Source organism: Tachypleus tridentatus, chromosome 3 (genome assembly GCF_004210375.1).
Source record: "Tachypleus tridentatus isolate NWPU-2018 chromosome 3, ASM421037v1, whole genome shotgun sequence".
NCBI classification, from domain to species: Eukaryota; Metazoa; Arthropoda; class Merostomata; order Xiphosura; family Limulidae; genus Tachypleus; species Tachypleus tridentatus.
The window spans coordinates 104,810,750-104,830,122 of NC_134827.1; the positions used below are offsets into that span (position 1 = coordinate 104,810,750).

General features: G+C 36.9%; 1 protein-coding gene across 2 annotated transcripts in view; it reads right to left on the minus strand.

Moving 5' to 3' along the window:
- The window catches only part of LOC143247662 (LIM/homeobox protein Lhx9-like), a 99,413-nt gene extending 80,409 nt beyond the window's left edge, over window positions 1-19,004 (minus strand). Inside the window, exons 1-2 of one of the 2 annotated variants that reach the window (XM_076496045.1) lie at window positions 18,691-19,004; window positions 17,578-17,694 (exon numbers count right to left, since the gene is read on the minus strand). The gene's annotated coding sequence lies outside the window, so the exon portion shown is untranslated. The remainder of the gene's footprint in view (window positions 1-17,577; window positions 17,695-18,690) is intronic. The other variant, XM_076496044.1, reaches the window with a different exon arrangement.
- Between the last annotated feature and the right edge of the window lie 369 nt (window positions 19,005-19,373).

The window sequence follows — 19,373 nt, forward strand, 5'->3', positions numbered from 1 at the left end:
CACATAGTCCGGTGTGATTTTGTTATACTAAAACACATATTCGACATGTTTCACATTGTTAATAGTTTCTTAGTTGAGTACAAGTATAATTTTGTTTTGTTTTTTTTAATGCTTGAAAAAACTGGATTCGGTTTCTTCTTGCTGGTCTGTTTTACGGAGATACAGCAAACGCTTACATCGTTTCATAACACCAGAAAATGCGGGCTCGTAGATTCATTACGCCATCTTATCTCAGAACTACGTAGACAAGGCTTCACCAGGATCAGACAATTAGTAACTGGCACTAGCTAAACCTAAACAAGCTGACAGTGCGATACGAAAGCTAATGAAGAACAAGTTGTACAACATCAACCAGAGATAAACTTATGATAGAGAGCGCGTGCTGGTTCTCATCCCCTTTCGGATGACTATCAGCTGGTAGACATGTAGGAGCTAGACTTCTACTGGATCGACAAAAATATCCGTTAACTTTCGTTGTTCGCTGGTAAGATGGTTAACTTAGTTAATAATTGATCATAACAATCACTGTTTTCAAAGAAATAATAAACAAGAATACGATTTGCTAATTTTCAATGAAACACTTGTATTATTCACTGAATATGTCGTTTCAAAACCTCACTAAAACACTTGTATTATTCACTGAATATGTCGTTTCAAACCCTCACTAAAACACTTGTATTATTCAGTGAATATGTCGTTTCAAACCCTCACTAAAACACTTGTATTATTCACTGAATATGTCGTTTCAAACTCTCACTAAAACACTTGTATTATTCACTGATTATGTCGTTTTAAACCCGTACTAAAACACTTGTATTACTCACTGATTATGTCGTTTTAAACCCGTACTAAAACACTTGTATTACTCACTGATTATGTCGTTTCAAACCCTTACTAAAACAGTCGTATTATTCACTGATTATGTCGTTTTAAACCCTTACTAAAACACTTGTATTATTCACTGATTATGTCGTTTCAAACCCTTACTAAAACACTTGTATTATTCACTGATTATGTCGTTTCAAACCCTTACTAAAACACTTGTATTATTCACTGATTATGTCGTTTCAAACCCTCACTAAAACACTTGTATTACTCACTGATTATGTCGTTTTAAACCCTCACTAAAACACTTGTATTATTTACTGATTATGTCGTTTCAAACCCTCACTGAAACACTTGTATTATTCACTGATTATGTCGTTTCAAACCCTCACTAAAACACTTGTATTACTCACTGATTATGTCGTTTCAAACCCTTACTAAAACACTTGTATTATTCAGTGATTATGTCGTTTCAAACCCTTACTAAAACACTTATATTATTCACTGATTATGTCGTTTCAAACCCTCACTGAAACACTTGTATTATTCAATGATTATGTCGTTTTAAACCCTCACTGAAACAGTCGTATTATTCACTGATTATGTCGTTTTAAACCCTCACTGAAACACTTGTATTATTCACTGATTATGTCGTTTTAAACCCGTACTGAAACACTTGTATTATTCACTGATTATGTCGTTTCAAACCCTCACTGAAACACTTGTATTATTCACTGATTATGTCGTTTCAAACCCTCACTGAAACACTTGTATTATTCACTGATTATGTCGTTTCAAACCCTCACTGAAACACTTGTATTATTCACTGATTATGTCGTTTTAAACCCTTAATAAAACACTTGTATTATTCACTGATTATGTCGTTTTAAACCGTTACTAAAACAATTGTATTATTCACTGATTATGTCGTTTCAAACCCTTACTAAAACACTTGTATTATTCACTGATTATGTCGTTTCAAACCCTCACTGAAACACTTGTATTATTCACTGACTATGTCGTTTCAAACCCTTACTAAAACACTTGTATTATTCACTGATTATGTCGTTTCAAACCCTCACTAAAACACTTGTATTACTCACTGATTATGTCGTTTTAAACCCTCACTAAAACACTTGTATTATTTACTGATTATGTCGTTTCAAACCCTTACTAAAACACTTGTATTACTCACTGATTATGTCGTTTCAAACCCTCACTAAAACACTTGTATTATTCACTGATTATGTCGTTTTAAACCCGTACTAAAACACTTGTATTACTCACTGATTATGTCGTTTCAAACCCTTACTAAAACAGTCGTATTATTCACTGATTATGTCGTTTTAAACCCTTACTAAAACACTTGTATTATTCACTGATTATGTCGTTTCAAACCCTTACTAAAACACTTGTATTGTTCACTGATTATGTCGTTTCAAACCCTCACTGAAACACTTGTATTATTCACTGATTATGTCGTTTTAAACCCTCACTGAAACACTTGTATTATTCAATGATTATGTCGTTTTAAACCCTCACTGAAACACTTGTATTATTCACTGATTATGTCGTTTCAAACCCTCACTGAAACACTTGTATTATTCACTGATTATGTCGTTTCAAACCCTTACTAAAACACTTGTATTATTCACTGATTATGTCGTTTCAAACCCTTACTAAAACACTTGTATTGTTCACTGATTATGTCGTTTCAAACCCTCACTGAAACACTTGTATTATTCACTGATTATGTCGTTTCAAACCCTCACTGAAACACTTGTATTATTCACTGATTATGTCGTTTCAAACCCTCACTGAAACACTTGTATTATTCACTGATTATGTCGTTTTAAACCCTTAATAAAACACTTGTATTACTCACTGATTATGTCGTTTCAAACCCTCACTAAAACACTTGTATTATTCACTGATTATGTCGTTTCAAACCCTTACTAAAACACTTGTACTACTCACTGATTATGTCGTTTGAAACCCTTACTAAAACACTTGTATTACTCACTGATTATGTCGTTTTAAACCCGTACTAAAACACTTGTATTACTCACTGATTATGTCGTTTCAAACCCTTACTAAAACAGTCGTATTATTCACTGATTATGTCGTTTTAAACTTTTACTAAAACACTTGTATTATTCACTGATTATGTCGTTTCAAACCCTTACTAAAACACTTGTATTATTCACTGATTATGTCGTTTCAAACCCTCACTGAAACACTTGTATTATTCACTGATTATGTCGTTTTAAACCCTCACTGAAACACTTTTATTATTCACTGATTATGTCGTTTTAAACCCTCACTGAAACAGTCGTATTATTCGCTGATTATGTCGTTTTAAACCCTCACTGAAACACTTGTATTATTCACTGATTATGTCGTTTTAAACCCGTACTGAAACACTTGTATTATTCACTGATTATGTCGTTTTAAACCCGTACTGAAACACTTGTATTATTCACTGATTATGTCGTTTCAAACCCTCACTGAAACACTTGTATTATTCACTGATTATGTCGTTTCAAACCCTCATTGAAACACTTGTATTATTCACTGATTATGTCGTTTCAAACCCTCACTGAAACACTTGTATTATTCACTGATTATGTCGTTTCAAACCCTCACTGAAACACTTGTATTATTCACTGATTATGTCGTTTTAAACCCTTACTAAAACACTTGTATTATTCACTGATTATGTCGTTTTAAACCGTTACTAAAACAATTGTATTATTCACTGATTATGTCGTTTCAAACCCTTACTAAAACACTTGTATTATTCACTGATTATGTCGTTTCAAACCCTTACTAAAACAGTCGTATTATTCACTGATTATGTCGTTTTAAACCCTTACTAAAACACTTGTATTATTCACTGATTATGTCGTTTCAAACCCTCACTAAAACACTTGTATTACTCACTGATTATGTCGTTTTAAACCCTCACTGAAACACTTGTATTATTTACTGATTATGTCGTTTCAAACCCTTACTAAAACACTTGTATTACTCACTGATTCGGTCGTTTCAAACCCTCACTAAAACACTTGTATTATTCACTGATTATGTCGTTTCAAACCCTTACTAAAACACATGTATTACTCACTGATTATGTCGTTTAAAACCCTTACTAAAACACTTGTATTACTCACTGATTATGTCGTTTGAAACCCTTACTAAAACACTTGTATTACTCACTGATTATGTCGTTTGAAAGCCTTACTAAAACACTTGTATTACTCACTGATTATGTCGTTTCAAACCCCCACTAAAACACTTGTATTACTCACTGATTATGTCGTTTTAAACCCTCACTAAAACACTTGTATTATTCACTGATTATGTCGTTTCACACCCTTACTAAAACACTTGTATTATTCACTGATTATGTCGTTTCAAACCCTCACTGAAACACTTGTATTATTCACTGATTATGTCGTTTCAAACCCTCACTGAAACACTTGTATTATTCACTGATTATGTCGTTTCAAACCCTCACTGAAACACTTGTATTATTCACTGATTATGTCGTTACAAACCCTTACTAAAACACTTGTATTATTCACTGATTATGTCGTTTCAAGCCCTTACGAAAACACTTGTATTATTCACTGATTATGTCGTTTCAAACCCTTATTAAAACACTTGAATAATTCACTGATTATGTCGTTTCAAACCCTCACTGAAACACTTGTATTATTCACTGATTATGTCGTTTCAAACCCTCACTGAAACACTTGTATTATTCACTGATTATGTCGTTTCAAACCCTCACTGAAACACTTGTATTATTCACTGATTATGTCGTTACAAACCCTTACTAAAACACTTGTATTATTCACTGATTATGTCGTTTCAAACTCGTACTAAAACACTTGTATTATTCACTGTACCCTCACTGAAATACTTGTATTATTCACTGATTATATCGTTTCAAACCCTCACTGAAACACTTGTATTATTCACTGATTATGTCGTTTCAAACCCTCACTAAAACACTTGTATTATTCACTGATTATGTCGTTTCAAACCCTCACTGAAACACTTGTATTATTCACTGATTATGTCGTTTCAAACCCTTACTAAAACACTTGTATTACTCACTGATTATGTCGTTTCAAACCCTTACTAAAAACTTGTATTATTCACTGATTATGTCGTTTCAAACCCTTACTAAAACACTTGTATTATTCACTGATTATGTCGTTTCAAACCCTCACTGAAACACTTGTATTATTCACTGATTATGTCGTTTCAAACCCTCACTAAAACACTTGTATTACTCACTGATTATGTCGTTTCAAACCCTTACTAAAACACTTGTATTATTCACTGATTATGTCGTTTCAAACCCTCACTGAAACACTTGTATTATTCACTGATTATGTCGTTTCAAACCCTCACTAAAACACTTGTATTATTCACTGATTATGTCGTTTCAAACCCTCACTGAAACACTTGTATTATTCACTGATTATGTCGTTTCAAACCCTTACTAAAACAGTCGTATTACTCACTGATTATGTCGTTTCAAACCCTCACTGAAACACTTGTATTATTCACTGATTATTTCGTTTTAAACCCTTACTAAAACACTTGTATTATTCACTGATTATGTCGTTTCAAACCCTTACTAAAACAGTCGTATTATTCACTGATTATGTCGTTTCAAACCCTCACTAAAACACTTGTATTATTCACTGATTATGTCGTTTCAGACCCTTACTAAAACAGTTGTATTATTCACTGATTATGTCGTTTCACACCCTTTCTAAAACAGTCGTATTATTCACTGAGTATGTCGTTTCAAATCCTTACTAAAACAGTCGTATTATTCACTGATTATGTCGTTTCAGACCCTTACTAAAACACTTGTATTATTCACTGAGCATGTTTTTACTGATGGTGTTGTCTTAAGCATTTGGTAAAACGTCAGGAATTTGGAGACACAAACAAACGTTCATCCTAACACCAGGAGTTTAAATATTAACCCTAATACCAAAAATTTGGATATGCTAACAAATGTTCGTCCTAATAAGAAAAGTTTGGACATGCTAACAATGATACCTCCTAACGCCAGAAAGCAAACATACTGATAGTGGTTCATGCTAATGCAAGAAGATCGATATGCTAACAATGGTTTATCCTTACGCCAGAAGTTTGGATATGTTAACAGTAGTTCATACTAACGCCAGAAGTCTGGCTAAACTAACACAGCCAACATTACTTTCCTGGTAAGACTCTAAAGAGGGATAATTACATATTATGAAGAACTAGTCCTATTCCCATTGAATAGTAAATTATATCATCTAGTAATAGTCCTAACTCAATAAATTAGTGTTTTCCCTATGAATCAAATATTAGACAATAAATCAATAAACAACGATTTCGATAACAAGCATAACAGATACAGTTCTCCGACGAAGTAATGACACCGACCTGAAAGGGTAAAGAGAATATTACGTCACTACATTACATCACATCACCACATTATACAGAACCACACTATACAGCAATGACAGTTAAAGGCGTTTTCAGTGCCATCCCCTGTTACTAAATGTTTATTGGCCTGTTTAATAAACACATGTAAAGTTTCTAGAAGGAAAATATCTAGAACGATTTGAGAGTTCCAACTTGACTGAGTTCACGCGGGTGTTGAATAAAACGTTCGAGAATGGAAGGAACCGAACGAATTTTTTTCTTGTTTTTAGTGACTGCTTTCCAAACGTAAGCCATTATTAAAATATAATAACGGTGCGTATGTCCACGTTTTCACTTATCTAGTTGCATGACTGTGGAGACTAAAATGGAAAAGTCTCCACAAGAGAATTTTATAGTGTTGGGCCTTACATTTCGGTGAACAAAGGTCACTGCCCAACTAACACCGAAAATGAATTTAAACCACGATTCTACACGATTGTTTGTTTTTTTGAATTTCGCGCAAAGCAATTCGAGGGCTATCTCTGCTAGCCGTCCCTAATTTAACAGCGTAAGACTAGAGGGAAGGCAGCTAGTCATCAACATCCACCGCCAACTCTTGGGCTACTCTTTTACCAACGAAGAGTGGGATTGACCGTCAAATTATAACACCCCAACGGCTGAAAGGGCGAGCATGTTTGGCGCGACGGGGATGCGAACCCGCGACCCTCAGATTACGAGTCGCACGCCTTGACACGCTTGGCCATGCCGAGCCCCCTGGTGATTGGAAATTAAAATTTATTAATAAGGTAAAGGTTAAGATAAAACTGGTGTGTGACAAACCTAACAATGTCTATTGTTTACTAGTATCATGAGTTGTCTGGTATGTGACAAACTTAACAATGACTGTTGTTTACTAGTAACATGAGTTGTCTGGTGTATGACAAACTTAACAATGACTGTTGTTTACTAGTAACATGAGTTGTCTGGTGTATGACAAACTTAACAATGACTGTTGTTTACTAGTAACATGAGTTGTCTGGTGTATGACAAACTTAACAATGACTTGTTTACTTGTAACATGAGTTGTCTGGTGTGTGACAAACCTAACAATAACTGTTGTTTACAAGTAACATGAGTTGTCAGATCTTGATTGCTTTATAACATTGGTTTGTACAGTGGACGTAACTTACCCTATAGTAAGCTATAAGGTGGGTATTGATAGTACAATGAACTTAACTTACTCTATGGTATTGGGATTGAGAACATTTTTATCACAGGTTGGTTTATCTACGTATAATTGGCATCGAAAATATTAAACATTGCACAATGAGTATCTAGTAACAACATCTAAACGTTGCACAATGAGTATGTAGTAACAACGTCTAAACATTGCACAATGAGTATGTAGTAACAACGTCTAAACATTGCACAATGAATATATAGTAACAACACCTAAGTGTTGCACAATGAATATGTAGTAACAACGTCTAAACATTGCACAATGAATATGTAGTAACAACGTCTAAAAATTGCACAATGAATATGTAGTAACAACGTATAAACATTGCACAATGAATGTGTAGTAACAACGTATAAACACTGCACACTGAGTATGTAGTAACAACGTATAAACATTCCACAATGAGTATGTAGTAACAACGTCTAAACATTGCACAATGAATATGTAGTAACAACGTATAAACATTGCACAATGAATGTGTAGTAACAACGTATAAACACTGCACACTGAATGTGTAGTAACAACGTATAAACACTGCACACTGAGTATGTAATAACAACGTATAAACATTGCACAATGAGTATGTAGTAACAACGTCTAAACATTGCACAATGAATATGTAGTAACAACGTCTAAACATTGCACAATGAATATGTAGTAACAACGTATAAACATTGCACAATGAACGTGTAGTAACAACGTATAAACACTGCACACTGAGTATGTAGTAACAACGTATAAATATTGCACAATGAACGTGTAGTAACAACGTATAAACACTGCACACTGAGAATGTAGTAACAACGTATAAACATTGCACAATGAGTATGTAGTAACAACGTCTTAACATTGCACAATGAACGTGTAGTAACAACGTCTGAACATTGTTTTAAAATGGTACTGAAAGCTACATGAGCACAACCTTCCATATGTTTCATCTGAGAGGCTGGAACATTGTTTGTAAACGATGGGTCGCGATCCTCTTCGGACTTCGAACAGGTTCCTCGGGGAGGCCACGAGCTGTACACATCGCCTTTGTTATACACTATGACGACCTGCGCCAAGAAACACTAAAAAATCGTTCATACTTGTAGAGATAACAGAGTATCGCCACAACCAAAACCAGGGCAAATCAGTCTGATGAACAAGGGTTTAGAGGAGAGGCAGTTAGCTACATCTCCTTCCACCTCTCCGGCTACACCTGATCAGCGTTACCTACCGCATCTTTTAAGGATACACCAGGTCAACAGTACCAACCACTACCTCTTAAGTCACACCTAATCAACAGCACCAACCACTACCTCTTAAGTCACACCTAATCAACAGCACCAACCACTACCTCTTAAGTCACACCTATTCAACAGCACCAACCACTACCTCTTAAGTCACACCTATTCAACAGTACCAACCACTACCTCTTAAGTCACACCTATTCAACAGTACCAACCACTACCTCTTAAGTCACACCTATTCAACAGTACCAACCACTACCTCTTAAGTCACACCTATTCAACAGTACCAACCACTACCTCTTAAGTCACACCTATTTCAACGGTACCAACCACTGCCTCTTAAGTCACACCTGTTCAGCGGTACCAGCCACTGCCTCTTAAGTCACACCTGTTCAAAGGTGCCAGCCATTGCCTCTTAGGTCACACCTGTTCAGCGGTGCCAGCCACTACCTCTTAGGTCACGCCTGTTCAGCGGTGCCAGCCACTGCCTCTTAAGGTCACACCTGTTCACCGGTGCCAGCCACTGCCTCTTAGGTCACACCTGTTCAGCGGTGCCAGCCACTGCCTCTTAGGTCACACCTGTTCAGCGGTGCCAACCACTGCCTCTTGGGGTCACACCTGTTCAGCGGTGCCAACCACTGCCTCTTGGGTCACACCTGTTCAGCGGTGCCAGCCACTGCCTCTTAAGTCACACCTGTTCAGCGGTGCCAGCCACTACCTCTTAAGTCACACCTGTTCAGCGGTGCCAGCCACTGCCTCTTTGGGTCACACCTGTTCAAGGGTGCCAGCCACTGCCTCTTGGGTCACACCTGTTCAGCAGTGCCAACCACTGCCTCTTGGGTTACACCTGTTCAGCGGTGCCAGCCACTGCCTCTTAAGTCACACCTGTTCAACGGTGCCAACCATTACCTCTTAAGTCACACCTGTTCAAGCAGTACCAACCACTACCTCTTAAGTCACACCTGTTCAGCAGCACCAACCACTACCTCTTAAGTCACACCTATTCAGCAGCACCAGCCACTGCCTCTTAAGTCACACCTATTCAGCAGCACCAACCATTACCTCTTAAGTCACACCTATTCAGCAGTACCAACCACTACCTTTTAAGTCACACCTATTCAAAAGTACCAACAATTACCTCTTAAGTCACACCTATTCAACAGTACCAACCACTACCTCTTAAGTTACTTAATTTGAATAGTGGGTTTAACTATTATTCTTCTGCGCATGCGCAGTCCCAAAGTGAGACGCGAGTTTTTACGGTAACGGGTCGTGACTCCTTAAACACTCAGATTCAAGGTTGGAAACTGTAATCATTACGCCATACCCAGCTTCACACCTAACAAGTAAATTAACTCATTACATTCATTGTTTTCCTGTTCTTTTTTTTTTTTGTTTGTTTGTTTGTTTGTTTATTCGTAGCTAAGCACAAAATTACACAATTGGCAGTCTATATTGTGTCCACAGCGGGTATCAAAACCCGAGTTTTAGCAGTATGAACCCTCAAACTTTCTGTTCATTCACCAAGAGGCATTACTGTTTTAACTGAAGTTACAGTTGTCATTTGTTGTCTGCTATTGGCCACGTAATTCCTATAAATAAAGCTTTAATAACTCTCCTATGGACACATATTAGATGCTCAGAAGCTGAGCACTATTTGATGTGGATTTTTTAAATGTTACAGACTTTAGTCCTTCTCAAAGTTTGAATAATTCGTAAAACTAATATTGTATACAACTACAAGGACTATTATAACTATCACGGAACGCTGTACTTCACGAAAAAAATATTAACTATACCGAAGAAAGAGATAAATTGAACCATGTTGTTCGCTTGTTGTTAGATTTATTTTAAATATTTTATGTAAATAGTCAGAAGTTGTATATTAAAAAAAAACTCTCAAATATTAAAAAGATAACATTGGAATTTAAAATTTCATGTTGTTGCTAAAAATTTTATGTTAAGATTCCAATTTAGCCGATATAAGGATCGTTATAGTTACAAGCTATTAGCTAGTTACTACATACTGTGACACAGAATTTACGGTTAATACAAGACCAAAATTGGATTCAATAGCTGGTTAACTAAACCTCAACAACAGGTAACTGTTACTTCAATTAAAGTAAAATACGCCAGTAGCACAGTGGTATTTCTGAGGTCTTACCACACTAGAAACCGGGTTTCGATACCAGTGGCAGGCAGAGTACAGATAGCCCATTGTGTAGCTTTGTGTTTAATTACAAACAAACAAACTTGTCTTAAGCACAAAACTACACAGTAGGCTATATTTACTGTGGTCATCGCAGGTATCGAAACCAGGTTTTCAGATTTATAAGCCTTCAGACGTACGGTTAAGCCCATGGAGGACAACATACCTATAAGAGATACACTTTTTGTCAGGATAATACTGGAGATGTATATTACTCACATTCTACAATTTAAAAACAAAGTTAAGTAACTTTAATACGGGGCTGGAAATTGCAAATTATTTTGTTTGTCGAGTTGCTTAGCACAGAACCCGAGGTTCGAGACGTGGTATCGAGCTCAGCACTTTCAGCTGTGGAAGCGTAATGAAAATGGCAAGCAAGCAGCACAAAGCACTTTAAGCAGCGGATTCCGCTAACGTTCTTTTAGTTGCTATCAGCTAAAGATTAAATATGACTGTCCATGTAAGGCTCTGGCCTGGCAGTTTAGCCCACGTACAGATATCGTGCCATTTGGATTAAAATATTCCATGCATCGAACGTCCAAACAATAGAACAACGTTTCGGTATACATATAAACAACTGTTTATGTAAATGTTTTATAAGTATGTAATACGATTTTAATGGGTTAATCTAATATTCAACAAGAAAATATTGATTCAGAAAGGTAAAAAGTAAATTTTACTGCCTTATAATAAAGCATATTATATTGTAGCAGTAAGGTTACTGTTGTCTCTAAATGTGTAAAACCGATTAAATCTCCAAAACTGAAGCAACTGGGTATGGGAGCCATGTTCCCCGCTATTACAGTGGTAAGACCACGAATTTACAACGCTAAAATCAGGGGTTCGATTTCCCTCGGTGGACTCAGCAGATAGCCTGATGTGGCTTGGTTATGAGAAAAAAATACACACACGTGAGAGCCATAAAAGTTTAAACCTGCTTAACACTACACCTACTGTAGCTAGTGGCGACGAAGCCTTTCGTGCGATGCCAGAGCTCATCAGTAATGGTCTAGATTCATCAGTCTCACGAACATTGACTATTATTGTGAGAACCAGTGGACTGTAATTACTATTAATTTTATCTAAGATATTATCTGTTCGAAATAATATCACAATACACTGATTTTTGTTGGGTTTTTTTAATTTTAATGAAAATTCATAACTGTATTAATTCAAGGACGTTTGTTTAGCCGCTGATAATCCACACGTAAACGGTTACTAACTGGAAATAATTTACATTTTATGGCAAATCATGCAAGTGAACAAAAGCAACAGAAAAACCCGAAAAATCGGGTTTCGATACCCGTAGTGTGAACAATGTTAGTAGCCAGCCAGTTGTGTAGTTTTGCGATTAGCAACAAGACATGCAAATAGATAGAGATATTTTGAAACTGATAGACGTTTGATATATGCGCTACTTTCATGGTTTCTAATTAAGGGGTATTAACCCTTATACGGGTCCACCTTGCGCTATTTACATGATTTCTAATTAAGGAGTATTAACCCTTGTACGGGTCCACCTTGCGCTATTTACATGGTTTCTAATTAAGGAGTATTAACCATTGTACGGGTCCACCTTTCGTCAGACGTTTCATATATGCGCTACTTTCATGGTTTCTAATTAAGATGTATTAACCCTTGTACGGGTCCACCTTGCGCTTCTTTCACGGCTTCTAATGAAGGAGTATTAACCCTTGTACGGGACCACCTTGCGGTATTTACATGGTTTCTAATTAAGGAGTATTAACCATTGTACGGGTCCACCTTGCGCTACTTTCATGGCTTCTTATGAAGGAGTATTAACCCTTGTACGAGTCCACCTTTCATTAGACGTTTGATATATGCGCTACTTTCATGGTTTCTAATTAAGGTGTATTAACCCTTGTACAAGTCCACTTGCGCTACTTTCATGGTTTCTAATTAAGGGGTATTAACCCTTGTACAAGTCCACTTGCGCTACTTTCATGGTTTCTAATTAAGGGGTATTAACCCTTATACGGGTCCACCTTGCGCTATTTACATGATTTCTAATTAAGGAGTATTAACCCTTGTACGGGTCCACCTTGCGCTACTTTCATGGCTTCTAATGAAGGAGTATTAACCCTTGTACGGAACCACCTTGCGGTATTTACATGGTTTCTAATTAAGGAGTATTAACCATTGTACGGGTCCATCTTGCGCTACTTTCATGGCTTCTTATGAAGGAGTATTAACCCTTGTACGGGTCCACCTTTCATTAGACGTTTGATATATGCGCTACTTTCATGGTTTCTAATTAAGGTGTATTAACCCTTGTACGGGTCCACCTTGCGCTACTTTCATGGCTTCTAATGAAGGAGTATTAACCCTTGTACGGAACCACCTTGCGGTATTTACATGGTTTCTAATTAAGGAGTATTAACCATTGTACGGGTCCATCTTGCGCTACTTTCATGGCTTCTTATGAAGGAGTATTAACCCTTGTACGGGTCCACCTTTCGTCAGACGTTTCATATATGCGCTACTTTCATGGTTTCTAATTAAGGTGTATTAACCCTTGTACGGGTCCACCTTGCGCTACTTTCATGGCTTCTAATGAAGGAGTATTAACCCTTGTACGGAACCACCTTGCGGTATTTACATGGTTTCTAATTAAGGAGTATTAACCATTGTACGGGTCCACCTTGCGTTACTTTCATGGCTTCTTATGAAGGAGTATTAACCCTTGTACGGGTCCACCTTTCATTAGACGTTTGATATATGCGCTACTTTCATGGCTTCTAATGAAGGAGTATTAACCCTTGTACGGGTCCACCTTTCATTAGACGTTTGATATATGCGCTACTTTCATGGTTTCTAATTAAGGAGTTTTAACCATTGTACGGGTCCACCTTTCGTTAGAGTTTTATTGTTTATTTTGTTGTGTTTTTTTTTAACAAGTCCGCTGCTCCACCAATGGGTCACAGCATGACTTTTACATGCAGTTATGTTTCAAAGCCAAATTTTGTTTTTGTAGCATACGAGTTTTGGACAAAGTGAATGCTCCTTGGCACACCTTGAATGTTTAAGTTTATTCATTCTTAACTTATTACGTGGCAGTGAACATGTTAATATGTTTTATCCAATGTATTGTTTCTACAATCTCTATCGTCCAAAATCAAAATAAGAAAACCTTCGGGTCATCTACCTTCTTATTTTGTGGTTAACTGTATTTTTCGCCCTGCAAGAGTTCTCAGCATCATGAATAAATAGAAAGACAAATGCTTCCCGTGAAGGCTTTATAATGTGACGGTCAATCCCACTGTTCGTTGGTAAAAGAGTAGCCCAAGAGTTGGCGATGGATGGTGATGACTAGCGGCCTTCCCTCTGGTCTTACACTGCTCTATTAGCGACGGCTAGCGCAGATAGCCCTCGTGTAGCTTTGAGTGAAATTCCAAAAAAACAAACAAATAAAAAAATTCTTCATAGGTTGATATAAGAAAAATAAAAGTCATGTAAATGTTAGGGACCATCTGTCTTATTTCGTTGTTGTTGGAAGATTCACCTGCCTGGAGAAAGTCTGGACTGTGTTCACGATGGCCTTGGTTATCTAAATAAATCTCAGCCATCATGTGAAACATTCGTCACCAAAGCATCCAGAGATAAATACGACCTTTGTTACAACGCCATCTGACGGTTCACATGTGACATTGTAAATTGTTTTAGTGCCCCCAGAGTCTCAGTAAGTCTGGAGGTTTATGACACTAAAATTCGGGTTTCGACGTCCGTGATGGGCGAACACGGACAAAATACGTTATGTAGTTTTTCGCTTAAAAACAAACAAAGAAATATATTTCAATTAAATAAACTTTGAACAAAACCACTGGAATCGAAACTAGTTTGTTTGGTTTCTTTTTAAGTATTATAAGCCTTCACATTTTCCGCGACTGAGGTAAAAATGACGTGAACCTAAGTGAATTCGAATTTGATCAAATATAAACAAGAGAACACTGACAACCTAACCCTTACTTTATGAAACATCTTTTCTTTTAGGTAATTTGTCTTATAATGGTTCGGTTTTTCTTTTGATACATACTTTCATAGTTGTTATAACAGATTGTTAATGGTTTTAACGGTAGAATTCTTTCTCTCGTGATGACGTCTTTCGGTACCAACATTCAATAATCGCTCACGAGATATTCTTAGGCCTAGTGCTTTCATTTACGAAATATATTCATCTTGATACACGTGCACGCAACGCACAGTGTGCGGGCATCCAGTATTCGAAACGTATTTGGGAACTTATTGAATATTCACTACGCTAATGTTTCTATGGTAACCCAAATGAAAGTTTTTTTGTTTTCCTTTTTCCAACAGAAGTGGATGTCTAAAAAGCCGCGCTATGTATTCCAAAACGAAACCACGTTTACCCGCCGAAGACGTGCGGTAGTCACATAGCTTTATTAGTATATGCCGTAGATTCTCACGGACACAACGTGCGCGTATGATGGGATGCTTGCCGTAGACCCCACGGCATATCTCTGCAACGGAGTTAATATTCAAACTCCGGACATTACTACGTACGAACTGCTTCGAATTTTCCAGTAAGGCTACACAAGGACTGTGCACACAACCGTCCTTAGTTTTGAGCCGATAAGGAGGGAAGACAACTCAGGTAGAGCACCCGCCGCAAACTTTTGGGGTACTGTCCGAATTAGTGGGACTTCACCCCCATTCTCATGGCTCATCAACTGTCCACCCAAATGTAGTGTAAGTTATTTTGTTGTTGTTTTTTTGCAGCAACGGAACTCGAACCATGAACCCTCGGATTCACAGTCCGGACGTGCTAACCATTAGGCCACGCCAAGCAGATTAACATGAAGCCTGCCGAGCATATATTACACAAAAGTTACAAATTCAAAGGGGAGGTGTTAGATTTGAAGAATTTCTAATATTTATTTCCAACAACGACAGCTTGGAATCACATAAAAACACTATACGAAAAAATATATATAAATTTTAGTTACATGATAAGTTGTCACTATTGTGCCTAATAATAAAGGGAAGCCAGGTTTACAATAAAAGCACTTCTCGCCTGGAAATGAAAAATAGACTACAGCTTATAACATGAATATTTCGTGCTAGTGAGAGGAAACGCTATTTTACAGAAATAAGGCCTAGAAACAATTAACCCTAGTGATAGTGTCTTGACGGCTACGTAGTTTTACCGGTACGGCTGTCGAATTAACGTTTTTATAATAATATTACCTGCTTGTGGGTAAAAATTAACTTTCCTTATAGTGTGAAAGTTAAATAACTGTAAGAAATATACCTGTTTAGTAATGAGAAACATATCTGTCTGATGGTAAAATGCTTAGGTGGCCGGAGGAAAAAGGTATAGCAACGTGGTTATACGACAATGGTAAAAGATATATCTATCTAATGGTAAAATGTTTATATGACTGGTACTAAAAATATAGTCACCTGGTTATGACGATATTATACGACTAGGGTAATTCACCTGTTATTTTGAAAATTGTATGTTTTGGTATTCTGGTGGATGGACATTATTCAAATGGTTAAACTACCGCGTTACCAGCTACAGACATTAGATTATTTCTTATAATTCTGCGGTTGGTAAAAGTGCTTCTTGTATTGTCTAGTTTGGGTGGTATTCTGCTTGTCTTCTGTTGGGATAGTGGTAAGTCTATGGACTTGCAACACTAACATCCGGGGTTCGATTCCAAGCGATGCGAATAGTAGATAGCCCATTGTGGCTTTGCTCTAAAAACAAAACATAAACCAACCTTCTAGTATATCATTAGGTTGCAACGTGGTTTAATATGTTAGTAAATTGGCCTCAGTCCTGGTAATACAAAGAGTATATTGACCGTATCGAACATTAGTTTCCGAGATGCGTGTTCCATCTTTTGTAGAAATAAATTTATAATGATTATTTTATATAGCTCTCCTAAAGGTTGATCTCCGACTGATATCTGATCGTCTGGTGGATTAGTGATAACGTTAAGAATTCGTAACCCTAAAATCCGGGGTGATTCCCTGCGATGGACATAACACACAAAGCACAAAAAACAAAACGAAAATCGAATTCCGAGTAGGTTTCGCAAGAGTAATTAATTATTTGGTATTTACATTGGAAGTTTACTGACAGAAAAAAAACAACAACACATTTTTCATCTTGTTTGTTGTTAAGCACAATGCTACAAAATAGGCCATTTGAGCTGTGCCCCACCGTGAAACCCACTGAGGGGCACAAACGATTTTCAGTCTTCGTAATCTTAAGCCTTGTAGCATGAATTCCATATCGTAAGCAAGATGAAATGTTACAAGCTATCTGTAACTAATTATCCAGTTTTAAAATAAAGAAGGCCCAGCGTGGTGAGGTGGTTAGGGTTGAAGGTTCGAATCCCCGTCACACCAAACATGCTCGCCCTTTCAGCCGTGGGAACGTTATAATGTGATGGTCCCACCATTCGTTGGTAAAAGAGTAGTCTAAGAATTGGCGGTGGGTAGTCACGACTACGTGCCTTCCTCCTAGTCTTTCACTGCTAAATTAAGGACGACTAGCGCAGATAGCCCCTAGTGTAGCTTTGCGCGAAATCCAAAACATATCAAACAATCGAGAGTCCACTATCGGCTACATCACCTACCGTGTAACAAAACCAAAACCTTCTGTGGCAATAAACATGGACACGTCTAGCTTTGGTAACTGCTTCGGTTAAACTGATGACGGTTGATAGAGGTCGGAGCTGCAATACTCAGTTGTGCTTAATAACAGGAAGAAATAGATTTCATATAATAATCTATGTAATTATATAGATCGAGTTTCGATAGCCACGGTAGGCAAAGAACACACAGCCTGCTGTGTAACTTTCCGCTTAAAAAAGAAACAAACAAAAACTCATAAATTAAAAAAAAATACTTATAACTGTATGTCTATATAACTATATCTATAGAATATTTTGTATTCATATTTAAGATGGATAGATTAGATTTCTAGCGTTATTTGGATTTCAATAAAGTTATCTGAAATTCGTGTAACACGACTGAGAATAATATGGCTGAAATGTCTGAGATAGCAAATGTATTAGTTTGTTTGTATTTAAGCCCACAGCGACACAGTGGGCAGTTTGTGCTGTGCCCATCCGGGTTTCGAAACCCAGTTTTTAGTCCGCAGAGATAGTGTACCTAATTAATGTTTCAATTCATTCTATTCATTTTTGGTTTCACTTTTCCCATTATTGATTTATGACACTATTTCTGATACATAAAAATATGTAACTCATAATATCTTCACACACACACACATCCAATTAAATACAGTAATTTAATAGCTAATTAATATTAGTCAAAGAAATCGGGTTGTATATATGACGTCATGTAATGACAACAGAAAGAAAAACTATGCGTGTGATTTTTAACCAACGTAAATCAAGATAGTCATAATACGTCTTTTTTCACTTGGTTCTATTCGAAGAACATTTTTATATGATTTATGGTTATTTCTATGTAATTAAAGTATTACATGCATTTCTCAAACTTATTATGATCACGAACGTATTATTCATACAGAATACAATACGTCATAAAACACATAGTGAAATGCTCTCTCGTTTTTTTTTGTGGTTTTTTCTTTTCTTTGCAAATTTTTTTTATAAATTTCAGAGAAAAATATTAAGTATTTCTTGATAGGTTATTGGAAAATCATTTCTCTTTTCTGTAATATACATTCACATCACGGTACAGGTGAACGTGCAACTTACCTTATAACTCCTACGCTAAACTTTCTTCTCGACTCTATTATGATCGACGTGTCGAATATGTTATTCTCGGACGTTCACGCTGGAGACGAGACCAACTGATTTTGTAGCACTTAAAAGTGAGTATCGTGGTCAGTTCTCCATGTTCGATACTCGTTGGTACTTTGAAACCTAATGTACAATCAAGCGTTTTCCGCTACCCTGAAGGGTTAGGCTTAGCAATAAGCGAGAGAACTCTGAAACTATGAGCCTAGCAGTACGGCGCCGGTAACATTGATGTCACGTGATAATCTCCTACCAACCGGAGAAGCCCGATGTCCGCGGGGCGCGTGGACACGCTATAGTCAAGCCAAATGGGGAGGCACCGACGCGCTCGAATTCCACCAATGACAAGATTCAGTCGCCTGTCATGATCATAACTAGTAGGCTTAATGTTTTTTTTCTTGGATTTGAACCCTGTTTAGCCACATCACTTGTAGATCCTGGAAAGAGGGTGCCATCACACCATCACACGTGTTTTAAATTTCGAGATGAAGATGAAAGTTATTTAATTGCCTGGATCTGGAATTTATATATAAACTTCTTCATTTGTCACAATTGAATGTGACTCATCAAAAAAACTGTCTCTTTCCGTATATACATCACATAAAATGACAGTTTTGAAATTACTTCTTATGGCTTAGCGT